Genomic DNA, 22,946 nt, shown 5'->3' on the forward strand with positions numbered 1-22,946 from the left:
AGTTTTCTCGTAAACAACACCTGTTACTACCTACAATTACGTAAAAGAGCGAATAAGGAAGCTTTGCTTGTAGTAAACAATACAAAATACACTTAGCTTCAGTTTTCCGGTAAGTTCGGAACAGTTGGATCAAGCGTCGTATTATAAAACTATAAATTTGTACGAGCAATCTCATTCGGTATAAGTCGTTTTGGATAAGCCTTAAAAATAAAAAGTGAAAAAAAATCATTTTGAAAAGCAGGTCTTAAAATCAATCTGACAAAATAAGCTTGGCTTTACTACGATTTCCGGTATGAAGCGCTGTCAATGTAAGTAATGTGTTATCAATAGTCACTAGTGCGGTCGTCGGCTTAACTTTGCAATGTATATGGAAATTAAATTGACAAAGGACAAATATTATGTATGGAATATGGATACATTTGTATTACTTTTGTTGAAGTTATATTTTGAAATGCAATTTAATTGCTTTTCCTTCATTTTGTTTACAAGCGAAGTTATGTCAAAACACTTAATCAAATAATAAATCAAAATTTTATCAAAATACTCGGAGCGCTTGCGTTTGACGGCATCACGAGAGCCGCGTTCTTAATGCAAACAAAGTGATCGAAATCACGAGACGCTCGATATAAGGGAATCGTATAATACATGTTTATCCTAACCAAATACAACCGTTTCTACTAACCATCCAATTGAGTAGCTGCGTCTTGATCACTCATATCGTATAATTGCACTCAGTACTTTGATTTTTGTTTGACGCGCTTGATATAACGAAGATATTGTATTTCAATCATTATCGTCTCACCATTTTGCATTGTAACGCGGATGTGACCTACTTAGAGAATTTACACTCGGTTACGTCGACAGTTTGAAATCATACATTGCTCGATTTCACAACATTTTGTGACTTGAGGTGAGTGATATTTAAACTTTTAACAAGTGTTATGATTTCAGGGTGAATGGAATGTACTTTAAATTAATTCATAATCAAGTAGGCATGTGTGCTTTATCGTGTATGTCCATACATAGTATGATCGACCGGTTTTGTTTAGTTAATTTTACTTAAAAAGATAGAAAAGTCTAGTTCGAAATAAATATCAAAATGGCTGTTTTTGAGTAGGTATATGTCATACATAACTTGCGTACGAATGTAATATAGTTGAATGCGTTTGTTCGGTTTTACCTATTTGGTAGACAAAATGGCATGCTGAGCCTTACGCAGAAGGTGTATGTGAGAGCAAGGAACGACAACTCTGCGTGGAGATTGATGATGTCGATGATCCGAATTGGTTCGTATTGTTACATGTTCTACTGATTTCTATTCATTATTTATTTATTTTATTCAAGTGATACGGTAGTGACAGTTATTATAGGAATCGCTGATTTGTGGAATTTATCTCTTCATTTCGCAATTTTGTGTTTAATAGAATTATTGACGTTTCGCCCCATTGCAGTTTCGTTCAACTGAACTGTGCATACATTGGTCGAATATTCACATATGTAACAAATATGGTTAACTGAAGAGCTTAAACTTATTCCAGATACATCTTCGTTGTAACTCATGTCCAGCACATTGTTATTGCTGTCCTTTGGTTGTCTGATGGCGGACATGTTTTTACTTATGTCAAGTGTTGTTTCAGCAGAGATACTTTTCGTAGGGGTTGTCGTGCAATTTACCGTAGCAAAACTACCGTCCATTCCAAAAACTTATATTGATTCGTACGCCATGTTTCTGTAAAATAGCAATAATTTAGTTCTATATTAATGTTTCCTAAGAAATGCAGAGAGTGAAGATAAATCACCACAATAATCATTATCATGGTCGGACGAACCATCTCTTGAACCTCTTTATTTTTGACACGTCGAATATAGTGACAACTAAGATTGAAAATAGTGAAACATATTAATAGGAACTCTTTTTGATAAATAACTTTTTTTACATGGCTTGCAACTTTAATTGTTATGTTAATCCTCTTTTGATAACAGATTTTTTGCAAGTTTCCAGCACCACCATATCATATAAAAATGTCAATGCCGCCCAAACAACGAGTACCTGCTTTCGAACCCTTCAGTGTACACCATTAAAAATTAATTCGCCCCATGATTTGAACATGGTCACGTGACTTATTACAGCAGCCAATTTGTGTAAATTGTCAAGCAAAGTTGAGAACGAAAATAAGATCATTTTTTATAAGTTGTTTAATGTAAATCATTACATATTGAAAAAGCATTGAGAAATACTATGATTTTTACACGTTTAATAATTAATTTGCCGCTACAAGTGAGTCGGTGTAAACGAATTACTTATACACAATAAACGGCGACGAAGTGCGAGTGCCTGCATGCGTATGAAATGTAAACAAATGAAGGGTTCGAAAAGAGGTGAGGTTCGAGAAGAGGTTCTTAAACAATACTATCACTCCCATCATTCAGGGATGGGAACTAACATTTCACTATTCGTTGCCAGCAAGGGCAACCATCTTTAGTATGTTGGTTGCCCAGCTAAAGAGTAACGAGCCCATATGTACATTTTGTGTCATGAGTATCTACTTCATTCTTTGAATAAAATAATAAATAATTACATAACATTGCTCACATGACACACTTTTAATGCATAATGTATACTTATGAGCCTGGATTTAATGCCTTAATAATGAATATTATTTAAATCATTATTTATCCATGGTCGCCAATTTGTATTCAATTTTAATTGTACTGAATTGTTTCAAGCTTAAAAAGTTAGTTGCCCAGCCGGACAACCAACTTTTGAAATTGAGTTGCCCAGGCCAAAATCTACTTGCCCCTGGCTCACAGGCAACCACTCATTTCCATCCCTGAATCATGATGATCATTATCATCGTTATCATCGGTCAAGTTTGTATCATCATAAGCAACAGCAACACCACCGGCAGCAGCATAAACTGTTCCTACTGGCAATCTGTGTTAAATTATGTATGACTTGAGAGAGAAATAAGGAACGATATTTTCTTCAACTTTAAAATGAAAGGGTAACCTTGATTTTGGATGATTTAGAATTTGCATTATTTTTCCAAAACATAGGCACATGTATATAATGTACACTTACGTGTTCGAATTACTGTATTACTATAGGCCATTTAACAGTGGCTATATCATGAATGCATATTATTATGGAACAAAGTTTCAGCTAAAAAAAAAAGAAAAATAACGGACATAAATACCTGCAAATTATATTCCTTAAACCGAAAAGAGTATTACAAATTCTCCACAGTCTCTTCACTTTTATTAACCAACACTTGTACATGCATGTGTGTGCCAGCTATCTATTTATACATAACACATTCTAACGTTGTTTCTTACCAAGACTAACCGTCAATGTTAAACATATGTAATCAATGAAGTGCAAGAAACTGTTTCGTTGTTGTTTAAAACATTTAGGAGGACGAAATAATGACATGTTAAATTCAATCACATATTGAAAATCCCAATAATTGATACATAATAATCGCTATATCATACAAATGATTGATTCAGTTTATGCAATAATTGATACAGAAGTAGAAGCACGCGTGTGTAGTATTAAATGCATATATCTGATGTCACAAAGAATCCCTAAAAAATACGTTGTACTGATCGAAAGTGCACATTCTTAATCTAACGTCTGATGTATAAATAGTTCTTGTTATCTGTTAAAACGCCAGTACAACAAAGATTTCAAAACTAGATCATGACAATTTGACGAGATGTTCGGTGATCAGTAACGCATTTCATCTTTTTTTAAATACATACAATGCATAACAGCATGTCTGAGAAATCTGCATTCAGATCTGAATATTAATAACTGTTTGAAGACCATCATAATGACAAACAAGGAAATAATTTACCTTTCTAGCAACGCACGTATGTCAAATATTCATTTCGCCATGACAATCACATGGCAACATCCGGGTATGATACAATTAGTTTATACACTGAATAATAACAGCCGTCTATTTTTATATTTATGCTACATAATGCACACAATGACATATGATAAAAATAACAGCCCGCCATGTTTATATGCATCCCCAGCAGGGATATACAATCGGCTTTAAATTTTAAGTCTGTCCACCCGTCAGTTGGTGTGTCATTATGTCTGTCACAAAAGTTTTAGAACTATATCACAGAAAATATATAAGATTTCAACATGAAACTTCATGGGTCTATAGATATTCATGAGGAGAAGTGCAGTGCAATAGAACTATAAACCAACACTTTTTAAATAAGAGTTATTGCCCTTTATTGTTTTTGTGTCCAACAACTTTTCATGGCTATATCTTGGATATTTTACAGGATTACAACATGAATCCTCATGGATGTAGATATATTTATGAGGAGTGCCATGCGCAAGAATAAAAAACAAACACTCATCACTGTCCTAGATAAGAGTTCATGCTATTTGTTGTCATGTTTGTATGATGTTACTTTTCAGGGCTATAAAAAGTATATTCCAGATAAGATACATGTGCATTGTACAAGATTTCAACATCTAAAAATATCATAGGTGTAGAGATTTCAATGAGAAAAGCTATGCACGAGAACCATAACCCTACACTTTTAAAAGGAGAGTTATTGCCCTTCATTATTTGCATGATGTAACTTTACATGACTATATCTTAGATATGATACAATATTTAATATGAAACTTCATGGATGTATATACATGTACATGTATATCAATAAGAAGAAGTGCAATGTACAAGAACCATAACACCACACTTTCTTAAATAAGAGTTTTTGCCCTGCATTGTTTTTAGCTCGACTATTATATATGAAATATATATAGTGGAGCTATCCTACCCACCCCAGTGTCGGCCTGAGCGTTGGAATGTTAAAGTTTGCGTACCACCTCTAATATTTTCAATGTCCGTTGACTTATTGCTTTTATATTTTGCATACTTCTTTACCAACCTATAAACAAGAGCAGACAACTGTAATAAGCATTTTGTAAGAATTATGGCCCTTTTTAGCTCGACTATTATATATGAAATGTATATAGTGGAGCTGTCCTACTCACCCTGGTGTCGGCGTTCCCGTTTCCGTTAGCGTTAGCGTGCAAATGTTAAAGTTTGTGTACTACCCCAAATATTTCCTATGTCCTTTGACATATTGCTTTTATATTTTGCATACTTTTTTACCAATATTATCCCAATCTATAAACATGAGCAGACAACTGTATCAAGCATTTTGACAGAATTATGGACCCTTTTTTACTTAGATAATTGTTTGTTTAAATTGCCATAACTTCTTTATTTATGATCACATTTGATTCACATTTTGACAAAACAACACTTACCTGACATACCACAATGCACTCCACCCAAACCATCCCCCATGCCCCAACCCAGAATTCCCCCCACCAAAAAAAAAAATTTCCCTTATTTTTGAAAGATCATCTATTACATGACCACACACCCACCATTATACCCCCCTCTCTGATGGCTTACGTTATGCTGTCAAGCACTCGATGAGTCGAGCGCGCTGTCCTCTGACAGCTCTTGTTTCACTTACACTATGCATATTATTGATAAATCCATGTTAAAGTTTGCGTACCACCTCAAATATTTTCTATGTCCCTTGATATATTGCTTTTATATTTTGCGTACTTATTTACCATCATGACCCCAATCAATTAACAAGAGCAGACAACTGTAACAAGCATTTTCTTAGAATTATGGCACTTTTCCACTTAGAATATGCATATTATTGATAAATCTATGTTAAAGTTTAAGTACAACCTCAAATATTGTCTATGTATCATGTCATATTGATTTTATATTTTGCATACTTCTTGACTTACATGACCCCAATCTATAAACAAGAGCAAATAACTGTATTAAGCATTTTGTAAGAATTATTTTCCCTTTTTATACTTGAAAATTGGTTAAGTTTTGTGTTTAGGTTCACTTTATTCACAAAGTATCAAAGCTATTGCTTTCATACTTGCATCACTTACTATCTATCATAAAGGGACTGTACAGGCAAAGTTATGTAGTTCTGACTGGCATTTTGACAGAATTATGGCCTCTTTTGTACTTTGACAATTTAACATTAGATTAAGTTTTGTGTTTAGATCCACTTTACTTCTAAAGTATAAAGGCTATTGCTTTCAAACCTCAAATACTTTCTTGCTATCATTAGTGTACTGTACTTGGCAAGTTAAATTTGACCTTGACTTTTGAATGACCTTGACTCTCAAGGTCAAATTAATAAATTTTAATTAAATTACCATTACTTCTTTATTTATGATCAGATTTGATTCATACTTTGACAAAACAACACTTATCTGACATACCACAATGAACTCCACCCAAACAAACCCCCACGCTCCACCCCAGAATCCGCCCCCCCAAAAAACAAAAATAAAAAAATAAAATTATTTTTCCTTTTTTTTTGAAAGATCATCTAATAAATGACCTTACACCCACATTTTATATATGAACCTGTATCATACTTGTAACACTTACGTACTATCATAAGAGAACTGTGTAGTCAAAGTTATGTAACTCTGACTGGCATTTTGACATAATTATGGCCCCTTTTATACTTAGATAATTTAACATTTGGTTAAGTTTTGTGTTTTGGTCCATTTGACTCCTAAAGTATCATAGCTATTGCTTTCAGACCTGGAAAACTCGCTAGCTATCGAAAGGGGACTGTACATGATAAGTTGCATAACTCTGGTTGGCATTTTAATGGAATTATGGCCCTTTTTTGTCTTAGTTACTTTGAATATTTTGTTAAATTTTGTGGTTCGATCCACTTTACTTCAAAACTATCAAGGCTATTGCTTTAAAACTTCAAATACTTTCTTACTATCATGAGGGCACTGTATCAGGCAAATTGAATTTGACATTGACCTTTGAATGACATTGAATCTCAAGGTCAAATTAATAAATAGTGCTTTAATTGCTGTAACTTCTTTATTTATAATCAGATTTTATTAATACTTTGACAAAACAACACTTACCTGACACACCACAATGGACTCCACCCAAATCATCCCCCATGCCCCACCCCAGAATCCCCCCCCCCCCAAAAAAAAGGAAAAAAAAGGTTTGCTTTTTTATAGTATTTTTGAAAGATCATATAATAAAGGACCATACCCCCACATTATACCGATCTCTTCTGGCTCTCCAACCCCACCCCACACTCCCACCCCCCCTCCCCCCAAAAAAAAATAAATTGAAACATGGTAAAAAAACACGAATATATTTGGAAGATATTGCTATCAAACTTGAAGTAAAATCGTATTAGTTTGTTTTATGTCTTTACTAATGTTCAATAGATTTTGGAAAATATACCTGAACTCAGAATCGTCTGTAAAGTACAACTTTTTTAAAACATTAGCGATCAATATGTTTCAATCATAATCCTCTTCCACTTAGAATATGACTATATTACCTTGACCTTATTGAATATGAACAATTTCCCCATGATGGCTTACATTATACTGTCAAGCACTTGAATAGTCGAGCACGCTGTCTTCTGACACCTCTTGTTGTAAGATGTAACTAGTCAGAGCTAAATCTCAGATACTATTTAAGATTTGATCATGAAACTTCATGACGATATAGATATCAATGAGGAATTATGCTTGCATGAGAAAAATAAACCACACACTATCTTATATAAGAGTTATTTCCCTTGTTTTTTTAATCTATACATAAAATGTATTTGGTAGGGATATAAATTAAATAAATTGATTATTGGTTTTTTATTTTAACACTTTTGTACCTAACTACATAAATATAGTACATTACATTTTTTAATAAGGAGTAAATAAACTGTTCGAGATGACACTCAGAAGTACGGTAACAGACACAGGAAAGTTAATTTCTATTAAATTGATCATACTTTCATAGAAACAAATGTGTGTAATTAATCAATATTCATAGATTGGAATATATTTTATGCTCTGTATTTATGTTGTTACTACATTGATCCCTTTAGTTGACAATCTTAGCAACTGATTTATGCTTACGACTGGAATACACTTTGTTGGAATTTTGGGAAACGCTTTTATATGTTGATGCCCTGTTAACTTTCAAATCTGATTTATTGTTAACAGCGTCTTAATGAACTCATTTTACTTATTTTATTTAAATATTTATTAACGAGTATATTAATATTTGAATCGATCGCATTATGAATTTCAAGTTTGCTCCTTTGTCAAAATATATCCATGTAAAACAAAGTATGGTGGCGGCCATAGAGCCCTGCTGGCAAAGGTAAAGATAGTAATAATATGATGTGAGGAACAAATGTACTAGACTTTGTGGCGTGCTGTATGTTTTGTACTATAAAATAAAGGCCATTATTCAATTGTTTAAAAGTAACAAGATAGCAGATGGTAAAAGGAATTGCTCACATGATAATGTTTCTGATCTTTCATTTATCCTTTATTTGTACATGTAGCCCATACCGCCTGTTGCTAATTTTCTTGCTGAGTAAATTTAATATTTTTTCAGCATCTATGATTGTTTTTGCTTTTAGGATTTTAAGGATTTTAACTGTATTTCTGCATATATCATCTCTTTTGGCAAACAACTTTATTTTATTTCGGAAGAAAAGAGTTGATGCTGCGCTTCTAAAAGACCGAGATCACAGTAATGCAAAGATTCGATTACCCAACACAAACTGTGCTAGTTAATTGATGTTTGCAAATTCTTTTACGAACCGTCTGTAAAACATGTAGACATTTTTAAGTCTTAAACGTATGATGCATTCAACAATTACATATTGCCATTCACGCGACAAGTTTCTGACCAGTAAGTATTCAAGTTTGCATATAACGACCCATTTTTTTTATAACGTGTTCCTCGTTTCGTCGACATTTTCATTTCTTAAAACTGTCATTAATATAATATGTTCGTCTTTAAATAAAACAAAATCCACAAATATCGCGATGACATGCACATTTCTATTGTGCGTGCGAAGAACACTTAAATGGAGTGTTATTAATAAATAAAAATAAAAAAAACAGAATTATGGAATATGTATTTATGCTCTGCAGCATGGTACATTTGATCATTCTAAAAAAAAACCGTTTGAAGTGACTAACACATATTCTCATGGTTACAGATGAATTATTATCTGCAGACTTAATCAAACATCATAATTATATTAATTACACCAGTATCGTTTAAAAAGTTCACGTTTCGTGTCAATTTCTACAAGAACATGTACGTGTATAATAGATCAGGAACATTTAGGAAAAACTCAGTTGACAATCAGCTAGCTTTTTAAAAAGCCATTCATCGCTTGCATTTATGATACCAGAAAATAAAGCAAAAAGACCGTGCTACATACACAACATGATTACACGGACATAACAATGGGGTTAGAACCACGCGGTACGTCGTATCATGCATGTCGCGGACGGGAATACGACTGCAAATAAACGATGCAAGTCGTATGCTTTTCCAACAATCATCACTCGCTTGCAAACGGAGATAAAATAACTGCGGGATGTTGTGGGATTTGCGACTTAACGGGCCTATAACTTGCATATAAGACCATTTGAACTCATGTGAGGTATCGTATTTCAGCTGCGGAATGATTTCTATTTTAGATACATTTTCCGCCTTCGATTGTTGATTACCGAACTGTTTATACTTTTAATTTTCGTATATATTCAATCAAGTAGAAACAATATAGCATGGCTTATATTAAATTGTTTGACTGCCTATACAATCAATGAAGTTTGATGTGTTTTGAATTGTAAATACACATACTTTATTTTCGATGTTGATTATTTTAATTATTGCATAATTGGAACACACACTCATAATAATTTTGGAAACTATTTTCCACACGCCATTCCTCGTTAGATTTACCGTTATTTATTGAAGCCTCTTTGTTGCACAGGATATCGGTCACTTGCCTTTAATTAAGGACCGGCGGATGTTTCTCGCCCGTTGATGTCTTTGTAGGTTTTTATTAATAAAATAACTGTATATAGCCATTAGTTGCCGCAACAACAGCTGCTATAAGGTTGGTGACTATTTTTAATTAAATTGTATACGTACAGTGAAACCAAACAAAAACGTGTCAAAATATATAGTTAAAACTATTGCCAAAAATACTATATAAATTTTGAATACATGTTGTTCGGTACGTTTAATAAAACTAGTGCCTAATCTTCAGTATAACTCATTGAGAGTATGTGATGAAATGGGCTTATGTGGTTCATTTAAATTGTCAGTAGGTGATTGTAGAGGTAAATGCTTGATATCAACAACTTTATATTCAAGACCAACATCTGTCAAACAGTTATTATTGAATGATATGCAAGCACCGTGTTTCCAATTTAAAAAAAAAACAAGAGTATGCACAATTTTGTTCTTATTATCGAAAGTTAAAGGCGATTGCTTTGTATTATCAGCTTACATTTTAGAAAAGAACCTCTTTGCAGGATATTGTCGCATTGTGCACAAGTAGGTTATCTATAAAACATTTTGTTGTTGCAATTCGTATAAGGCTGTACTTTGACAATGAACAACAATTTAGCAAAATATTGAATGCCTCTTCCACTAAGATATATATTCCCTCCTCTTTAAAAGTATGTTTCTTGTATAGCTTGCAACAAATCATTACCAATGTCAGCGAACTGAGTAATTTGTTTTGAAAGATATTTTAAATTGGAGTTTTGCTGATTTGCACGGTAATAGACCGTCTCTAGATCAGCAGTGACATTTCGAAACATTAAACAGACTTAATACCATATTGTCTTAGCACTATAGATACATTTTAACCCAATATATACGAATTAAACTTCTATGGAGAAAGCTACAACTTTTACAATTAATTGAATGTGTTTTAAAACATGAAGATCCACCAGCAATGACCTGTCCTACCATTATTATTGTTGTTAATACAATGACAGACATCATGTGAGAATGCTGTATACGTTGTATGGTTCAATATTTTGAAAATCAATAAACATAATACACGTTATAAATTGTCTCATATTCCCATTCTAAGTTGTTGTTTTGTCTAATCCGTGTTTAACCTGTAATACAACATTTCATTGATGTACGGTAGCAAAAATATACAAATTAGTAGCAGCCTGATTGCATCCGTTAGCGTCTATGCATATTTACACATAACAAAAAGTTTGCAAGTAAGCAACAAACAATAAATTTAAACGCACATAATTAAGCAAAATAAAAAAATTAAAGCGAGAAATCGATGCTTCAAATTACAATTTCTGCACTTAAAACAAATTATCAATATTGTTTATAATAACACATTCGACATGTACATGTACTTCCAAGTACACGCTAACTGTTGTTTTTTTTCAAAGCGAATGTGTAGTGTGCAAATTCAAACAATACAGACAATAACCAAATGGAACGGGATGTTAACGTAGTGCGCAAATTGGAAGTGATAAGAGTGATTTATTTTTCAACTTGTTCATCTTCGTAGTATACGTTTAGTTGTGAGATGTTAAAGGTTTCCCCGAAAAACAGGCCTTCGCGTGCGAGGTCATAGTGGGTGGGGAACGCGACTGCTCGTGGATTTCGAGTTGCTGGAACTTTCTATGGAAGCTGCTTTTGTGCAATATTCAGCGATTTTGCAAGCTGTGTGTTTGGAGTCGGAGATATATATTGCTGAGATTAATGATGTTTTGTACGTTCTTGTGACCAATGATCTGCATTATATATAGAGAATAACAGGTTTCTGTCCCATCGTTTGGTAATATATCAGGCGAGGCTTAGAATAATATAACGGCGAGTCTTGCCGAGCCGTTAATTTATTCGTGCCTTGCCTTATATATTACAAAACGATGGGACAGTAACCTGTTTTTTCTGTTTATCACACCACATTTTCCTAAACATCTGCAACACAATCTACTTTTATATTTAAAATGTACGGATCCCCGCTGATTTTGCTAATCCGGCTTATACACGTTGACCTACATGTAGCAACGGCGTTCTAAAAGACGACACAAATAATCGCTTATTTTAAACATCGTATAGAGAAAAAGTTCTTTGCACTACGAATGGGAAGAGTACACCCGCATTAATTATAAACGTCTTGAATTGGTGATCGGGAACAGACTGCAGCGACAAATTTAATCGAAGAATTTACTTCACCGAATAGTTTGGAGACGCCATTTTGGAGATGTGTTGAAATTGACATTTTTATGATGTGACAATATTGACATAAGCGTGTTCAATCGTGTGTTTAAATAGATGAGGATTAGCATACAGTTATCATTTGTCTTGATGTTCTGTGCAACACTTGCAATGACTATATTGATATTTAAGATGTATTGTTCCATTGATGACGTCATTTGACTTCTGGAGTGCGGGCTGTGTTTTTTTTTAACCTGATTCATGTTGATAGAAATTGTTGACTTTATTGCAACTCCAACCATTGAATGATATAAGAACTTCCTGTTGACTATGATATAAAACAATATATCAGGCAACGTCATATCAGGCAGATATCAATGCGGTGGCATGATAAATAACAGTGGGAGAGCACACTGAATCCCACATCGTCTGCGCCATAAAGTATGTTTCCTGGTCGAGTGGTTGGTAAGTTTCATCGTTATACATGCACACTACACATGTTTCAGTATTTGTGCTATTGTTGACACATATTTACATGTTGATGAACCAACGGTCAATGCCATTAGTCCTACTGCCATTGGTCTGTGTGCTTGTTGAAAGTAGAATGGGTTGTTTAGCTCCGATAAGCCAATGATGTTGGTGTTTTGGGGATATAGTTTCTGAAGGTGGGCTTTTTTCATCTTTGTGCAGCAACCTCGGCCCCCTTATTTGTGAAAAAAAATAGTCGAACACTGTTCAAATTCTGAAAAAAAAGAGTCGCGCACTGTTCACAATTGTGAAAAACGAGTGACTATTCAACATTGTGAAAAAATGAGTCGCACATTGTTAAAAAAATGAAAATATCAGTTGCACAATATTGAAAATTGGGAATAAATGAGTCTTGAAATGTACACAATTGTAAAAAAGGAGTCGCGCAATGTTAAAAATTGTAAAAAATGAGTCGCGAAATGTTGAAAATTGTGAAAAAAATAGTTGCACACTGTTCAAAATTGTGAACAAATGAGTTGTGACTGTTCAATATTGTGAAAAAAATAGTTGCACATTGTTCAAATTTTTGAAAATATGAGTCTCGAACTATTCAAAATTGTGAAAAAAAGTCGCTAACTGTTAAAAAATTGTAAATAAATTAGTCGCTAACTTTTTTTAATATTGAACATTTGCATCGCGAATTCCTCAAACTTCAGAAAAAAAAGCCATTTGTTAATGAGGAAAAAGTCTATTATAAAAAGGGATTAAAGTTTAAAGAAATTCTTAATTATTTTGTATTTAAAGTTGTTTACTGCCATTTCATATGCCTATATTATCATTTTTAACCAGGTTTTCCGAAGGAAAAAACTGGTTATTAGATTGGCGAATGCGGGCGGGCTGGCTGGCGGGCTGGCGGGCGGGCGGAAAAAGCTTGCCCGGGCCATTACTATGTCGTTCATTGTCATATTTTAAAATCATTTGGCACATTTGTTCACCATCATTGGACGGTGTGTCGCGCGAAATAATTACGTCGATATCTCCCAGGCCAAGGTCACACTTTGAGTTCAAAGGTCAAAATTGGCAATAAATGAGCTTGTCTGGGCCATAACTAGGTCATTCATTGTGAGATTTTACAATTATTTGGCACATTTGTTCACCATCATGGGACGGTGTGTCGCACGAAAGAATCACGTCAATATCTCCAATGTCAAGGTCACCACAAATTAAAATAGATTTATTTTGAAACAAACTTACAAAGGGGGTTAATTTTGTTTGTTCATTTCAAAAGTTCAGTTTGAGTTCTCTCCCTTAATCAGATTTTTTTTCACAATGAAAACCTGGTTTTGTGACAATTTTGTCCCTTGTTTATAATGATATTGTGTGCCTGTCTAATTTGTAATTTGTTCAAGTTGTGCTATAAAAATGTTATTTTAATAATCTCTGTTTTGACATTTTGTCTCTTGTTGGATTTGTTAAATTTAATTATAGTTGTGTTTTTTTTTTTAATTTTAATTGCAGAAAGTTGCAACCACATGGGTCATGATCATTCAATGATTCGCCAAAGTTCTTGGCAATACAATTCTAGCCTCATCAAATGCACCGGTCTCAGTCTGCCTCTGATTCTCAAAGAAAACAAGATATACCACCTCTGAATTCCCGCACAGCTTTAAATCAACCCATCTAATTACGTATTTGGAAATGTAAAACTTTTTTCAACACATTTATTATTGACAAAAGTGTTTTTGTTTTATGTTATTGTTCTATATTTGAATGCTATAGATATTAATTCAAATACATGGTCTAATAATAATTTACAGATCTATATTTTTACTTTAAAAGTAATTGTGCAATGAGTGTTTAATTGTGTTTTATAAAGGTTTCTTTATTTCATTTTCAGGTTAACTAGACTACCAATGTACACAAAAAAATTGTGTGTTGTAAACAATGTGGAGACGGAACCAGTTTTATGTACATTTTTATTTCAGACACTTAAAAATTTAATAGTTCATGTATTATTTTGGTATAGCAGGTATTGACTAAGAAAGCATCTAAAGTTCAGTTTTTATTAAGAATTTTCTTTTTCGACATTAATTTATTGTTATTTATATTTAGACAACCCTACCTCAACACATGTGGCACTTTCAATAGTTTGATGTGATTGGTTTATAATCCTGGGCTAAGTGAAGTTCACCACCATTCCTTTAAATAGTTGACGTGATTGGTTTATGATCCTGGGCTAAGTGAAGTTCATTACTGTTCCTTTAAATAGTTGACGTGATTTGTTTACGATGTTAGGCTAAGTGAAGTTCAATACTGTTCCTTTAACTATTTGACGTGATTTGTTTACGATGTTGGGCTAAGTGAAGTTCATTAATGTTCCTTTTAAATAGTTGACGTGATTGGTTAACGATGTTAGGCTTAGTGAAGTTCAATACTCTTCTTTTAAATAGTTGACGTGATTTGTTTACGATGTTGGGCTTAGTGAAGTTCATTTGTGTTCTTTTAAATAGTTGACGTGATTATTTACGATCTTGTGCCAAGTGAGGTTCATTACTGTTCCTTTAAATAGTTGACGTGATAATTTTGCGATCTTGGGCTAAGTGAGGTTCATAAGTGTACCTTTAAATAGTTGATGTGATCGGTTAATGATCCTGGACTCAGTGAGGTTCATTAGCGTTCCTTTAAATGGTTGACGTGATGTGTTTATGATCCTGGACTCAGTAAGGTTCATTAGTGTTCCTTTAAATAGCTGACGTGATTCGTTTACTATCTTGGGCTAATTTAAGTTCATTAGTGTTCCTTTAAATGGTTGACGTGATCGGTTTATGATCCTGGGCTAAGTGAAGTTCATTAGTGTTCCTTTAAATAGTTGAAAGTGATCGGTTTATGATCTTGTACTCAGTGATGTTCATTAGTGTTCCTTTAAATAGCTGACTTGATTGGTTCATGACCTTGGGCTCATTGAGGTTCATTACTGTTCCTTCAAATAGTTAATGTGATTGGTTTACGATCTTGTGCTAAGTGAATTAAATTGAGGTTCATAAGTGTTCCGTAAAATAGTTGACGTGATCGGTTTATGACCCTGGGCTCATTGAGGTTCATTACTGTTTCTTTAAATAGTTTATGTGATTGGTTTACGATCTTGTGTTAAGTGAAGTTTATTAGTGTTCCTTTAAATAGTTGACGTGATTGGTTTATGATCTTGTACTCAGTGATGTTCATTAGTGTTCCTTTAAATAGCTGACTTGATTGGTTCATGACCTTGGGCTCATTGAGGTTCATTACTGTTCTTTCAAATAGTTGATGTGATTAGTTTACGATCTTGTGCTAAGTGAAGTTAATTGAGGTTCATTAGTGTTCCGTAAAATAGTTGACGTAATCGGTTTATGACCCTGGGCTCATTGAGGTTCATTACTGTTTCTTTAAATAGTTTATGTGATTGGTTAACGATCTTGTGCTAAGTGAAGTTCATTAGTGTTCCTTTACATAGTTGACGTGATTGGTTTATGATCTTGTACTCAGTGATGTTCATTAGTGTTCCTTTAAATAGCTGACTTGATTGGTTCATGACCTTGGGCTCATTGAGGTTCATTACTGTTCCTTCAAATAGTTGATGTGATTAGTTTACGATCTTGTGCTACGTGAAGTACATTGAGGTTCATTACTGTTCCGTAAAATAGTTGACGTGATCGGTTTATGACCCTGGGCTCATTGAGGTTCATTACTGTTCCTTTAAATAGTTTATGTGATTGGTTTACGATATTTTGCTAAGTGAAGTAAATTGAGGTTCATTAGTGTTCCGTAAAATAGTTGACGTGATCGGTTTATGACCCTGGGCTCATTGAGGTTCATTACTGTTCCTTTAAATAGTTTATGCGATTGGTTTACGATCTTGTGCTAAGTGAAGTTCATTAGTGTTCCTTTAAATAGCTGACGTGATCGGTTTAAGTTTATGGGCCAAGTGAGGTTTATTAGTGTTTCTTTAAATAGCTTACGTGATTGGTTTGAGATCTTGGGCCAAGTGAGATTCATTAGTGTTCCTTTAAATAGCTGACGTGGGTGGTTTATGATCCTGGGCTCAGTTAGGTTCATTACTGTTTCTTCAAATAGCTGACGTCATTGGTTTATGATCCTGGGCTCATTGAAAGTCATTAGTGTTCCTTTAAACAGCTGACGTGATTGGTCTGAGATCTTGGGCTCAGTGAGGTTCATTACTGTTCCTTTAAATAGTTGATGTTGTGTCACTAACATTTCCACGCTTGACAATAAATACAGACACGACAAAAATGAGGACAAAACCAGCATAATTGCATTTAAACTTACCTCAACTGGAATAATCCAAATGTATACCTCTTCCTTTCTAGGTATTGGTACTCTTCATTTAACTTCCACATAATAAGCAAAGTGAGACGGACGACTGCGCCAGTGTTAACATTTTCATGTATTTGATTTATTTTTCATGAAAATACTTTTACGTTTTCCAGATTCTCAGCAATGTTGCATGGTGCAATCGAGCAAAAGAACTATGCGCGCACATCGAGAAGATATGTGACATGAAAATATACACATCTTCAGTGGCTATAAACCGTCTCGATTCGATGAGAATTTTATCAAAGCATTTACGTGTAACATATATGCCGAAATTTATTTGAATACATGGCGAACGTTTGTATTTTTGCTATTCTAAAGTACTTTTTGTGCCCATGCGGCTCAAAAGAAGAATGACCGATAAAACAAAAACTTAAATTGTAAATATAAGTTATAACAAAGTGTAATTACTGTTTCAGTTTGTATACAAATCTTCAGTAAATCAAATATTCGAAGATTTGTAGGCCTATCGCCTATTGCAATCGAGCAACCTCCGCGCATTTGACTGGAACCAGCATAGCTGGATAAGATCTCTGCCTTCATAACCAATCACGTGATGATAGCCTAGCCAATTGGTATAATAATTGTTGTTGTCCTTTTTTACATTTAAGTAATTATTTTTTATTATGAACCTAAACTTATTCACTATTTTCAAATTATAAAAGAAAATGATTCTGCTTTTCATAGTATAATACTCAAACCAAAAAAATAAAATTCTACCAAATCTGGTAGGATTTTCTTGTGATCGCAGAGATTGTATGTGAGAAAAGGATCGATAACTCTGTGTGGAGATTTGCAATCGAGTGCTCTCCGTATTCGGATATGATGTCTCGATACCGTGTCAACCACGCGCGTAGTGGATATTATTGATGGTGTGTATAAAACTATCGCTCTTGCGTGATTAAACACGCTGTAAATAACCCATTATGACAAGGATTTAACGGGAATTGAATTAATTTTTAAAGGCATATCGTTTATTGCAGCATTGTTAGCAAAAATGAAAAAATAAAAATCCGTAACCGCTCGATACAAGGTAATCAGAGGATATATATCTTCATACTTAAAAGACAATTAACATAATCAGAAGTTGTACTCAAAACAATACAGAATCAGCATATCAAATACATTAAAATAACACGTGATCGGTATTAGTACTAAACTTACTATCAAAAGTAATAATATATCTATTTTTGGGGAAATATGCTTGCATGGAAAAATGTACGGATACACAGAACGCCTGTCACGACTGTAATTCGACGCCGTAATAATAATACGTGTGATTATAAGAAACTGTCACGCATGGACAAATATTCTGAAATACAGAACACCTGTCATGAATATTATGTGTTCTTAAAGCGAGTGTTTCAGAAGAAATGTTATATATATATGAATTAAGCATCTTGAGTTTTTACCAAAACAGACATACACGACGCTATGATCACAATGACATGCTTGATTCAGCTTAAGACTTGTGTATACATTCGTACACGCATTCGTACACGTACGGAAAACGCAAAGGAGCTCAACATGTCTGAACAATAATTAACAAAATAAGAGCGTCACGCTTATCAAACAATTGCGTTTATCTTGAATGTGATTATTTAGTTTAAACCTGTTTATTCTAGCTCGTTTGCATAGAAAGCCTTATGCTTATTTGAAACGCTCTCGAATCCGCTTACTGGGACTAGAACCACTACTTTGTGTCTATGGGGTAAATCTAAACAACGCTCTCACAGTGGTGATCGGACCCGCTACTTTCCGATCGCTGGACGGACACAATATCCACTACACCATTGCGACCGTATAATTATGTGATTATTTAACAGATTGACATAAAATGATACAGGTTTTTTTGTCAGTGCCTTATGGAAAAAATGAGTTAGGTGATGTAGTATAAAATACAATGACGGGCTTTCAATTTCATAAGTTGTATAAGCAATCGTCCGGTTAAACAAAAATATGCGAAGTACCTAAACGCAAGGGCACCGACAAAATACTGGTTATAATGAGCAAACGTGAAAATGCATTATAAATAAGCTTTTCGCTCATTTCAGCATGTTAAAAATGTTGTAGAACACTAGAATTTTATATTTTTCCGATATTTATTATTTGGTTATTGGATAAAACTAAATTAACACAACTCACAATGTATTAATGTATCTGATTACATACGTTGCCATTAAAGTGTACATTAACACACTGGTACTCCACAATTAATTTCAGGCGAGGTTATTGAAGGCAAGTGAACGATTGCCTTTAAACTGCAGGACATTGGGTGAATACACAACAACATTTAACACAAACTAAAGTAATGGACTAAGTTTTAAAAGAATGAAATAGAAATAATGGCATAAGCGCAGCAGTTTTGATGCATTAGAATCTCATATAAGGAGTAATGAATTGTATTGTCGAATCACATCTTACCAACGTGATCTAGTCTTTCAGGGAGAATGTGTTTGATTTATGTTCAGAATATGTTCTGCTCACGGTGCGTAATCTTGTAATTATTTTAAACGTTTGAATTAAGTTGACAAAAAATCTAATGAGCAGCGGGCTGAAATTCTTTTTTGTTCATTTTAGGCAATAAACATGTTTAATTTAGATAGAACCATGTCGGATGTATCCTTATCCGTAGGAATTATTTCGCAGTTTTATTGACCTAAGTTTCGTTAAATCCTATTCAATTAAAACTTAAATTACATACATATAGTATAATATATTTACAAAAAATAACACCCTGCTCTGAATTACCATTCAACAATAAGACGGCGACCCAAAAAACGTCATTGTTTAACTCAATTGTATTTTCAGCATTAAATATTTATCTCGTTTTATTTAAAAGATCATACAGACTCAAAATCAAGGAATATTTCGTACAATATTTCAATAAAAGAAAGTTAATACAATAAAAATCAATGTTCCTTATGGCAATAGCCTAATTTGAACGCTAGATGTGGTCTGGTAAATTAGATTTAACACATCATGCAAAATGCTATTGTTTTTGTTTTGGTAGGAAAATATGTTCAGCACATGAATCGATATCGTTGCGGGAAATGAAAATGGAGTATATTGAGCACCAAAAAAATATAAACAAACATTTTGTATCTTGTTAAATCTGTGGAACCGTACCACATCTAGCGTTGAAATTTTGGTTATTGGTATAAGGAACAATTTTACGAAATATGTTCCGTTACGAAATATTCTGTTGATTTTGATTATTTATGTGACTTTAATAATGACGCTCATAACTGTCAGCAACTTACATTGCCTTCGCTAGTCAGAACCATAAAGTTACTAGAAATGATGTTTCGTTATTATTATATACATGAACAAAAGTAAATTTTATTTAAAAACATGCATTTAAAATTACATCATTATATAAACATCAAATTGTTTCGTTATATCCAAATACTTATACTATATACTAGCATACTAAAACGAGCACTACTGCTTTGAACAAGAATTCGAATTCGCATAAACAACACTCGTGGTCGATTCCGACACACTCCGCAATGTATTGTACGTACACGTCATTTGGATGTCAAGCACGTATTAGTACTCCCGAAAATGTATTAGTATAAAGACTGCCAGACTGAAACAAGTGAGATGTTGCAGTGGTTCTCACCCAGACAGTGTCACCCATGACTATCACGACATAGGCCTGCAGTGAAGAGCATTGGTAAGCTGAAGCAGCCCCGTAGTGAGCTGAACTCTGTAGAGACTTGCCGTTGTGTACAATCTCCAGATAAACCCATTTGTTATCCTGGGTGCAATAGTGGACGGCAAAATGGTATAGACCGGCAACTGATGCGGTGAACTTTCCTGTTACTTTGTTATAGCCTTGACCTTCGTTGACCTCCACTCGTGTAAAAACTACATCTTGACCAGTTGAGACAGTTATAGTGGAGGCGAGCTGGGCACGAAACAGTATTGTTGGGGTCTTCAGATCTTCTGGAATAACAAAGCTTACAAAGTGAAGTGTTTGTTGTGTTGGATTCGTTTCATATAAATATAAGTTCATAGGCGATTTGATTCTTACGTGGTACTAGTATACGTTTTAATATTTATGACACCCGTGTGCCTTTTATTAAGCGGTATTGACCAGTTTGTGAATTACTGATACAGACTAGATATTCGGGTGAGTTTTTGAAGATACATGTACATATTTAATTTTATTCATACTGTTTAGTTTGACGAAATAAAGCATCGCCAATTAATACCATTAGATAATATTTTGGGGGGATTGAATGGCAGGTTACCTTTTGATGTGTATTTCAAAATGATATAGTGGATATGATTCCTTGCAAATCTGTCTTGCAAAACTGCACAATGTGCGAAATATTGATTAACAAATGTGAACTGTGATTGAAATCATACACATGATATTTATATAGTACAAACAATATCACCAACACAGCAACAACCGTTTGAGAATCGTATGTTTAAAATACATAGCCATTAGCCTTATTTACGAAATGGAGTTGTAAAATGCTTAAAGTATGCCTTTCAATTTTACCTTTAAAGCGCTCTACTCTGCCCTCCATTTCTTTAATCGAACGATGAGTCATAGATTCAGACACGTTTGCCAATGCTGTTTTAATGGAATCGCCCAATATTGCTTCCATTGAAATCTGCTTACGTTCCATTAATTCAATAGCAGTGTTGACTTTATCGTTTTCATTTTGAAGCTTCCTTAATGCATCCACAACTTTTGTATTAGTTTCCTTTATGTCTTTTAGCGTTTGTTCCAATGCAAGCTCATTGCGAATAACTCGCTCCAACAACATCTCTTCATAATGATATCTCGAGCACACCGGACATGCGGGCTCCGCTGCAAATGCTGTCATGGCGAGATTTAGTACATAAACAACAAATTTCATGTCTTTCTTCATTTTAGATCCGACAGGTTTCAGGTTTGCAATTGTTTTTTTTTGAAAACGCGACTTCGTCGAGCCCATGTGCAGGATACAAATGACAGATAAACATTATCGTTGGTAGTTATGCGTCTTAAGGTATAACAAGGCCAATGAAATACAATTGTTTAAATTAGGTAAACCTATGGTTTAAAGCAAAGTCGCATCGTTTTGGTAAATGTATTCGAGAGGAAATGAAAGGACAAAATCATCATACATTTTGCCAATTGTCTTTAATTATCTTAAGTTTGAGAATGAATAAATGATGTACTTACGATGTATTTTGTTTTTGAATATTGGAACTCCGTAGAAATCATCAGAAGAGAAACGTTTGTTATCACCTGCGCTTATTTATTGCATCGACCAACTGTCTATACAGTACAATAAAAAACATTCAACGTCACAAAACTAAACATAAAAACCATTCAAACTTAGTTCACTGTCTTGAAAAGGTAAAAACAAAGCATTCTGAGCACAACAATATTATTCAGTAACTTTGATATCACCGCTCGGTGGAACATTATAGCAAGAAAAAGTATTGTATGTATACAAAAAATGGTATAATGCAGAGTGTGAGCGAAAACGCAAATAATTAAAGGATGCTTTATACAAATATAACAAAATTAACAATGAAACGAATCGCCAGTCAGTTTTCGAAAAAAAGAAATCATACAAATATTATAGTCGCAAATGTAAGTCATATTTTAATCGAACGTTAGGGCGCAAGATGGACAGCATGAAATCAAAATCACCTAAAGAAATGTGGACAATGTTCAAAAAAAGGTCCGCAAACGCGAACGGAGAAACAATTGATATAACACAGTTTGTTGAACACTTATTAAACCTTGCGAAAAACGAAGGTAATTAAAATAATGAGAACAGTGTAAATTTTGTTAGCAATTTTTACAGCAACCATAACTCTGAAAGTTCCTACCCTGAACTCAAAAAACCAAATATCACTTGAACAAATCGTTATGGCCACGAAACGATGAGTAAGTAACAAGGCTTGTTCTTCGAACAATATAATCTACGAATATTTTAAAGAAAGTGTCCATGTAATAGGTAACGCATTGGAATTGTTATTTAATCATATTTTCAA

The 22,946-nt window shown here is 33.8% G+C and overlaps 1 long non-coding RNA gene across 1 annotated transcript; it reads left to right on the forward strand.

Annotated features, from left to right (window-relative positions):
- Nucleotides 1-797: 797 nt before the first annotated feature.
- On the forward strand, nucleotides 798-17,219 carry LOC127835036 (uncharacterized). The gene is made up of 3 exons (XR_008028315.1): nucleotides 798-910; nucleotides 1,192-1,286; nucleotides 17,051-17,219. It is a non-coding gene; the product is annotated as an uncharacterized LOC127835036 (long non-coding RNA).
- The last annotated feature ends 5,727 nt before the right edge of the window (nucleotides 17,220-22,946 follow it).

Source organism: Dreissena polymorpha, chromosome 6 (genome assembly GCF_020536995.1).
Source record: "Dreissena polymorpha isolate Duluth1 chromosome 6, UMN_Dpol_1.0, whole genome shotgun sequence".
In the NCBI taxonomy this organism is placed as follows: Eukaryota; Metazoa; Mollusca; class Bivalvia; order Myida; family Dreissenidae; genus Dreissena; species Dreissena polymorpha.